Raw genomic sequence first — 8,446 nt, 5'->3', positions numbered from 1 at the left:
TCGGTTAGAATTTTCACTAGATCTCTGAGCTATTCAACTTCCTGAAAGGGGGGAGGGCACTCAGCCAGCTCAGCTGCCGGGAGCCTACAACACCGGCACTCTGCTTCAGCTCGTCCTTGGAGTTTTAGCTCCACTGAAGTCTTAGCCACACCTGAAAGGTCAAGGCTGTTAAGGACGATATTGGCCGGTGTCGACATCCTCTGCAGCGTCTGTCTGCTCAGAGCTGTGACCACTGGCATATGCCCTTCCACGAATCCCTTGGCCAGTCTCCAATTTTGAGCACCGCTAGCAGCAACCATCAGATACACGGCTGCCTGTGCGCCTCAGGCAAACCAGGCTGTGAGCTGATGCGATTTTCCTGTGGTTTGTCATTCACTTCTCCTTGCCCTTTAGCAGAAGCAAGGCTTCTTACCAGGGTCTATTCTGCTGTTTGTTTTTTTGTTTCTGATGAAATCTTGATTAAATGAATTCCTGATTTATATGACAACATATAAAGCCAACTTTTCCATAGGCTGGTTGGCATAAATAATAGGCTTAAATAATGTACTTCTGATCACAAAAATATCACCAATGAGCAAATACCTTACCCATTGCCTCTTAAACAGAAAGAGCTGTTTGTGAGAGCTGGCAAGATAGTATAGTGGATAGGGCCCTGGCTCTACATGCAGTTGACCCGGGGTTTGATCCCTAGAACTCTCTCTTTCCCAAGCTTCACCAAGGGTGACCCCTCAGCTCAGAGCCAGGAGTAAGCCCTGAGCACCACTTTGTGTGGTCCCCAAAACCACCAACAAAACACGAAACAACTGTGTTTAGTCACTAAACCTGCTTATTAAGCTCAGGGTCATGGGGATCCAGAGCCTAGCCTGGCTTCCTGGCTGCTTGGGGTCCAAGGGGAGAGCTATCTCTGGGCAGAATTCCTTTTCATTAGAGAGTACATGCACGCGCGCACACACACACACACACACACACACACACACACACACACACACACACACACACTCAGAAGACTAGGGCAAGTAAGGCACACCGAGAAACAGCATATCTGTGGGATGAAGAAGAACACAGGAGGCCTTGGAGCAAACCCACACCAACACAGGGAGCACATGCAAACTCCATACAGACTGAGGCCCTGGCTGGGAACTGGTTATTCTTATCGGAGGCATAACAAAGTGACACTGAATGAAAAAAGGATGACATTCAAGCAAGAAATGGAATATGACATCACTGTAAGAGGTGGGATAAGAGGAGCAGAGCAAGCCTAGGACAGTGATGTGAACACGGGCCAGTTCAGCTAGAGGAGGGTCCTTGGAAGGGAAAGTGGGAAACAGCAGCACAAGTTCCCAGCTCGCTCATTCCTCAACCCTCCCACAGGACACCATTAGCCCTCCTCACATACAGCCAATGTGAGAAATTTTATGGATGTGTCTTCTAAGACTTGAAGGGAAGGAGACATATTCTATGGCATGACTGTTTTGGCTCTCTGGTCTGAAAGTTATCTGGCGCCTCGGAGGCCAGAAGGAAACTTCCCACATCTAGAAAATAGATGTGTGAATTTCTGCCTTAGGTACCAGGCTGTACTAGTTCTAACTCACACAGTCCATTCATCAGCTTAGGGCAGATACGATTAATTCCCAGAGCAAAGCTTCAAGCTTGTTGCTTCTCTCCAAGGCTCCAGCTCTTACTTCACTCCCCTTATCCATGGAGAAAAGCACAGCCAGCTCAACTTTATCTCGCATTCTGTTCAGGCTCTGCAAATGAGCACAGCAGCACACGGACAGCATGGTGATAATGTGTGCCTGTGGGGTTGCTAATGATCCTCAGACCCTACAAGGTCTTGACAGGTCTGGTGAATTCTCAGAGGCGAAGGTAATTTCTTCAGTGCAGTCGCTTGTAATATTAACCAGAACATTCCATGCCCTGCCCACCTTAAATAAGAGAGTTTTTCTAAGATAGTAAATCCCAATTGACAATTTCTCCAAAATTTCTCTCTATCTATAGTCACTTATTTTTCCAAGAACATCTCCATAAAGGGTGAGGACAGGAAGAATCTATTGATAGTTGAGTGAAGGTAAGAGGCTGGTGGGCTAACAGAATAAAGAGTTAAAAATAATTCGAGCAGGGGCCGGATAGCACAGCGGGTAGGGCATTTGCTTTGCACATGGTCAACCTGGATTCGATCCCCGGAATCCCATATGGTTCCCCGAGCACCGCCAGGAGTTATTCCTGAGTGCAGAGCCAGGAGTAACCCCTGAGCATCGCTGGGTGTGACCCAAAAACCAAAAAAAAAAAAGTTCCAGCACATGAAAGAACTGAAGTCTTTCTCAAGGTAAAATTACAAATCGGAGTAGAAAGCAAATATTATTGAAGATAAATGAAAGATAATGGAATCAATATGGTATTACCAAAGTGAGGGACAGCAACTTCAGGGAGCACTGGAACAACAGGGTACAGCTGTGGGGATGTGTCTGTTTATTTCTGTAAAGAAGGTAGGTTTCCGGGGAGCAGTGAATGACTTTTTTTTTTTCTGAAAAGGGGTAGTTGGTCAAATAAGTATGGAAGCTTCTGAATCAATCAAACTGGATGGCAATACAGATAATTACCTAGAACTTGTACCTCACATCACACCATAAAACAAATTCCAAGTGGATTACTATTTAAATATAGATAAAATATGATGAAAGAACTAGGTAAAATATAGATGAATATCTTTGGTAAGAATTAGAAATGCAAGAAACCTTAAAGATTGGAAGTTCTGTGTATAATAGCCAGAATCTGGAAAAAACCGGAGTGCCCGAGAACAGATGACTGGCTAAAGAAACTCTGGTACATGTACACAATGGAATCCTATGCAGCTGTTAGAAAAGATGAAGTCATGAAATTCGCATATAGATGGATCAACATGGAAAGTATCATGTTAAGTGAAATGAGTCAGAAAGAGAGTGTCCAACATAGAAAAATTGCTCTCATTTGTGGAATATAAAGTAACAGAATGGGAGACTGACACCCAAGATTATTAAAGATAAGTACTGGAAGGATTACTCCACAGCTTAGTAGCTGGCCTCACATAGCGAGGTAAAGGCAGTTCAGTTAGAGAAGGGGTCATCAAGTAAATGGTGTTAGAAGGATCCGCTCGGGATGGGAGATGCATCCTGAAAGCAGACTACAGACCAAATATGAAGGTCACTTAATACTTTTTTTTAAAATTGCAAACCACAACACCCAAAAGGAGAGAGAGAGCAAAGGGAATGCCCTGCCACAGAGGCAGGGTGGGGGGAGGGGGAATGGGGTAGGGATGGTGGAGGGATGCTGGGATCATTGGTGGTGGAAAATGGGCACTGGTGGAGAGATGGGTACTTGACCATTATATGACTGAAATGGAAAATGGAAGCACGGAAGTTTGTAAGTCTATAACTGTACCTCACAGTGATTCACTAATTAAAAAAATTTTTTTAAAAAGAAAGTTCTTTGTATAAAGTTACAACTTCTGACATAGAAGTGAAATAAAATTAAATAACAGGGCAGGAAAGATACTCAAGGGCTGAGTATGTGCTTGGCTTGTGGAAACCCTGAGTTCAATCCCCTACAATACAAGATCCATAAAAAAAATTTTTTTTTAATTGAAGGCCAAGTAACAAGATCAGAGGAAGTAACTGTAACTTAGCTAGCAATCGAATTTATTTTTATAGATGATCAATACATTAGCTACAGCTTTAAAAAGGCAATTTAAAAGCAATTCTTGTCTACCTGTTCCAATACAAGTATGATCTCTTCACCTGAGATTCTTAAAACAAAAGTCGGAAGCCTACTTATTTGAATCCCTGACTAGGAGGTAGTTGATCCCAAGTCCTGTGCTATTATCTTTCCACAGGACTCTTCCGGGGAAAGGATACCCTGGAAATATATGTCAAAGTGCTAACAGTGGTTCTTTTGCATTTGGGGTGAAAATATCCTTTTACCTTGTGCTGTACTTCCTGAAATGTTCTAAATTGAATATATTTTGTTTTGGAAAGAAAGGGATCGTTTTATTTCTATCATAATTGATTAACATGGAAATAAGTTTATATAATAAATGATTTATGATTTTATGGTATGTAATAACACATAATCTTATTTCTTTCAGCCCAGGTTCTAAATTGTATGCAACAGAAACCAATTCTGGCTGTTGTAAGCAAGTAGGGAATTTATTAAGGTTGTAACAGGTAGCTCACTGAATTGCAGAGAAGGTACAAAACTAGGCTTGAGCCTGAACAGAGAGAAGCGGCTCTTGAATCACACCGCAAAGTCTGTCTGGGGACTTCGCAAGTGCAAGAAACAACAGCTGTTCTATCAAGCACTCACTGTTCATATTTGAATCACCTTCGTCTCTGCACCAGAAACTTAGTCTTGGAGCAAACACAATTGTCCTTTCTACCAGAGAAAGCACTTCCATCTCGGCCCCTTCCCTTCCTCAGCCCCATAGTCAAAGTCCGAGACACATTTGCCAAAAAGGCCCGATCTGGGCCCTGTAGTTTCGTCCCAGGATGTTGGGGAGAAGCAAATATTTGCAACTTTCTGTCTCTACAACTAGCTGGTATATCTTCATCTTGTTAAGACTCATAAAGCGGAGAATTGTCTAGACATAGAAAAGTAGTTCACATTGCTGGTAGTCCAGGCAACAGTAAATGAAACACACACAACACACACACAAACACACACACACTTTTCATTTTAAAATACAGAGGAGGGGATTCCGAGGAAAGCAGTTTGGGAAGAATTGTCAGGGAAGGGGATGAGCATAAAATCTGGACAAGGGCAATGACAGCCACTCACTAATTGATAGTAGCACCTTTCTTCAACTAGGAACTTCTCTCAGTATTAGTTTCTCCCTAGGATTACCTACCATTGGGGTGGGGGTGGGGGGCGTAAAATCTAAGCTCTTGCAATGAGAATTCATCTCTAGCAGTTACCATGTTTTCAATAATTGGCATGAGTTTGTTTTTTTTTTTTTTTCATGGTCAGAAAGAATAAAGTATCTTTTATTTTTTTTTATTTTTTTTTTCTGTTTTTTTTTTTTTTTTAATTTATTTATTTTTAATTAGAGAATCACCGTGAGGGTACAGTTACAGATTTATACACTTTTGTGCTTATACTTCCCTCATACAAAGTTTGGAACCCATCCCTTCACCAGTGCCCGTTCTCCACCACCCGTAAACCCAGTGTCCCTCCCACCCTCCCCAATCCCATCTCCCCCCCACCCCACCCTGCCACTGTGGCAAGGCATTCCCTTCTGTTTTCTCTCGGCATGAGTTTGTTTTTGAGTCACATATCCATTATAAAAGAGAGGTCAGGGAGATGGGGGGAAACAGGAGCAGGGGTGAGGGAAAACACAATGCAAAAGTGTGGGTGTCAGGTACAGAGAGCGAGCCAGTGGGCCCTGGACGGCCATCAGAAATGGATGAAAAACAAGAGAGCAGACGGGAACTTGAAAAATGCCAGATCGACGTCTACTTTAGAAATGTGTTGGAAACATGTGTGTACCCAGGATAAGGGAAAACAAACAAAACCGAAGTTTTTCTTTAGGGACCTAAAATGCAGACTATTATTACTCTGCTTCCATCATCTCATAGGTTGCAAATTAGTCCAAGTGAAAAAAAAAAAAAAGCTCTAAATTAGAAAGAGCCGGTGTCTTACCAGCCAAGTCCCACTGGAAGCCGCTGGGTGAGGTCCCCAGGCTGTCCTGGCACTGCATTCGCTCTGGAGATACAGGCATCCCCGCTTTTCAAAGACTCCAGGAAGTAAGCACTTGGCATTTACAAAACTGACTCCCCTGGCCCGCAGAAACCTGAAGTGGATTTCTGCTTTTACCACAAAAGGTGAAAAGCAAAAGCAGCTTTCAGGGCTGTTTTGGTCACAGTGGCCCAGGGGACACGGGTGGTGGAGGGCTCCTTCCACGGGAAAATACTGGGAGCACTGAACTGCCCCGCTACTGTTCCAAGCTAACGAGACCTCAGGGTTGCTGGGTTTGGGGTATGGTCTGGGAGGACATTTGTGTGGGGCCTGAGAACACAGAGATGGCTCTGCAGAGGGAGTGGCGGCTGCTTCTTCAGCCACTTGGGCTTTGGAGTCTTCGTAGGAGGGTTCTTTGCTCTCGTTTTTTGGATGTCAAGCAGAAGTCAGCCCTAGCAAAGGAAGCTGGATCTAGAATTGGTGCATGTTTTCTGGCTCAGTCTATGGCTTATTTTATGTCCTTCTTGTATTTACTGTCCCTCTTCCATCCCCCTATTAAGGGTGGAACACTGCAAGCCTTCAAATTCTTCTTTTGAAGCAGGAGGGGAGGCAATAATCATAATAATAATAAATATGCATATTGACATTTGCTTGGGAACCTAGCATATAAATTCAAGGCACCAGCTCTTTATTCTGGCTAGACATCAGATCACAATTAAATCTTCCTCCAATTCTCTGTTGTCCTGGTAACTGCTCTTACTTAGAGAACATGGGGGATGAGCTTGCCCAAAAGGGTCTGGAAGCAGAGCAAGAGCTGATTAAGGAATCGTTCTGATGTTCATAACCCCGCTCCAGGCTGTGCCAGAACAGTCGCGGGAGAGCTGGAAGAGAGCCCCCCTCCAGGTTAGATCCTGCTCACTGCCATGTATTTGGGCTTTGCTGCCGTGAAGTGGCCGTGTACGCTTTAACAAGATTGGCTATGGCACACCAAAAATATTGACAATGAATAGTACTTTGGATAATCACAGATTGCAAATCCTCTTAAACGCATTCGAGTCTAACAGATATATTTAGACTTAGATGAACAGTAGCTGGGGGAATTTCTTAAAGTGTCAATTGGTGTGAATGAATAAAGATGGTTTTAGAGGAGCTATATTGCTGAGGGATTAAGGCCAACTGGAATAATTCACTTTAAAAAAGAAAAGCTCCCAGCTCAAGGGAGCAGCTCCCCTTTGATGCAGGTGGGTAGAGCCATCCTCGGGGCTTGTGCCGGCAGGGGCTTCTCGCTCCATCTGAACAAAGAGGCTTGCTGTGTGCAGCACCCCCTGCAAAGGAGGCCCTGTTTGGAGCAACAGCAAAGAGGGGAGATTTTTAAGTAGCAGTCATTTTTATTTTGGCTTAACAGATTTTAGCAGAAAAACTCTGAATATGAATTGGCTTCATTTTTAAATCCCGAAGAGAATTTCTGAAGCAGCCCATAAGGTGCCACTTTAGTTAGAGGCAATTAAAAAAAGCTCAGAATAGCAAGACAGAGAAATCAAAATTTGTTTGGACATCGGAAAGGAGGGGGGGAGTGACGAATTATATTAACTCCATTTCCATATCCTCCCTGAGATGATTTGCTTTTTATACAACTACAGAGAACTTCCTGTTTGGGAGGTGAGGGTAGGAAGAGGATTAAGGGCAGAAACTGTAAGGAAAGACTCTATTAAGGTATTGCTTGTCATGTTTTAATTACAACACTATAAATTGTTCTGAGTACTTAAAAAAAAATGTTGTAGACTTTCTCCCTAGAGGCGAGGAATTCTTTTTAAGAGTGGAATTCCTCCTGTCCTTCCTTGGTAATTTGGGCATCACTAAAAAAGAGAAAGGGAGGGAGGGAGGCAGAGAGGGAGAGAGAGAGAGAGAGAGAGAGAGGGAGAGAGAGAGAGAGAGAGATAGAGAGAGAGAGAGAGAGAGAGAGAGAGAGAGAGAGAGAGAGAGAGAGGAGGGGGGAGAGGGAGAGAGAGTAAATTGGGCATCACTGAGAGAGAGAGAGAGAGAAACTTAGAAGAAACTTTGCCTCTCGGCCTTTTCCCCATACTCTTTCATGTTTCCTAAAGACCATAGGAAGAGGCTTAAATTTGTCACAATGTAAGGTGACCAGGAAAATATGAAATATGTGGCTTCTTGAAGGGAAATAGCAACAGAGGAGAGTTTGGACTTGGGTTTCCTGAAGGTACCACTTCTAAACTGGCCTTTACCACATTCTTCCTGCTATAAGAAAGCTGCTTAATGATGCATAAAACTAATTATTATAAAATAAGACAGAATCTGTATGGTAGCTACTCACGGTGTGGAAAATCACACTTTTTCATGGCCTATTTTCTTTTAAAATGCATGCCCTTTTCCCATCCTTAATGTGTTCTGTATATGTAAAATAAATACTCTTCACAGCAGGACCCAGGCTTGGAGGCCTTAAAACTCAATAAAAAGAGTCCTGTAGTTTAATGGTCCTTAAATGCTCGACATCTTTTTCACTTAATGTAAAATCCATCTGATCTAATAGCCGTGACTGAATTATAGATATATAATTTTTTTCTATTAAATGTTAATCTTCTGACTTGGCAGAGCAATAGAAGCTCTAAATTATTAAGAAGGCAATAACCTCTCTAAACTCTTTTCTGAATTCAGAATATTCCCAGGACTGCTATCTTGAAAAAAAAAAAAACTGTAAACCTGTTTAAAATCTAAGATAAAA

Source organism: Sorex araneus, chromosome 3 (genome assembly GCF_027595985.1).
Source record: "Sorex araneus isolate mSorAra2 chromosome 3, mSorAra2.pri, whole genome shotgun sequence".
Taxonomy (NCBI): domain Eukaryota; kingdom Metazoa; phylum Chordata; class Mammalia; order Eulipotyphla; family Soricidae; genus Sorex; species Sorex araneus.
The sequence above is the reverse complement of the archived record's forward strand: the minus strand, read 5'-3'. Positions refer to the sequence as shown.